Raw genomic sequence first — 308 nt, 5'->3', positions numbered from 1 at the left:
GCATGACTGTGCCGTCCAGTGCGCGCTCAGGGGTAGACAGGAGCGCACGGGACTGGACGCGACGGGACGGGACGCGCCGGCCCACGCAGGGGACCTCGGGCAGCGCACTGAGCCGCTGGCTCCGGGTAGCTCGGCCCGCAGGGTGCGGGAGGCGCGGGCCGCCAGGTCTTTGCGCCCGCCGCCGGGGCCCCGCCCGCACCTCCTCGGCTCACGCCCGGCGCCAGCGCCGGCGTCCGCCAGGGGGCGCTGTGTCCGAGTCCTTCAAGCCGCCGGGCCAGGTGGGCGGGGCCCCGGGGGCGGAGCTGCGA

Source organism: Heterocephalus glaber, unplaced genomic scaffold, assembly GCF_053883595.1.
Source record: "Heterocephalus glaber isolate CG9 unplaced genomic scaffold, H.glaber_assembly_v1.0 deba00001457, whole genome shotgun sequence".
NCBI lineage: Eukaryota > Metazoa > Chordata > Mammalia > Rodentia > Bathyergidae > Heterocephalus > Heterocephalus glaber.
This window is presented reverse-complemented; position numbering follows the sequence as displayed.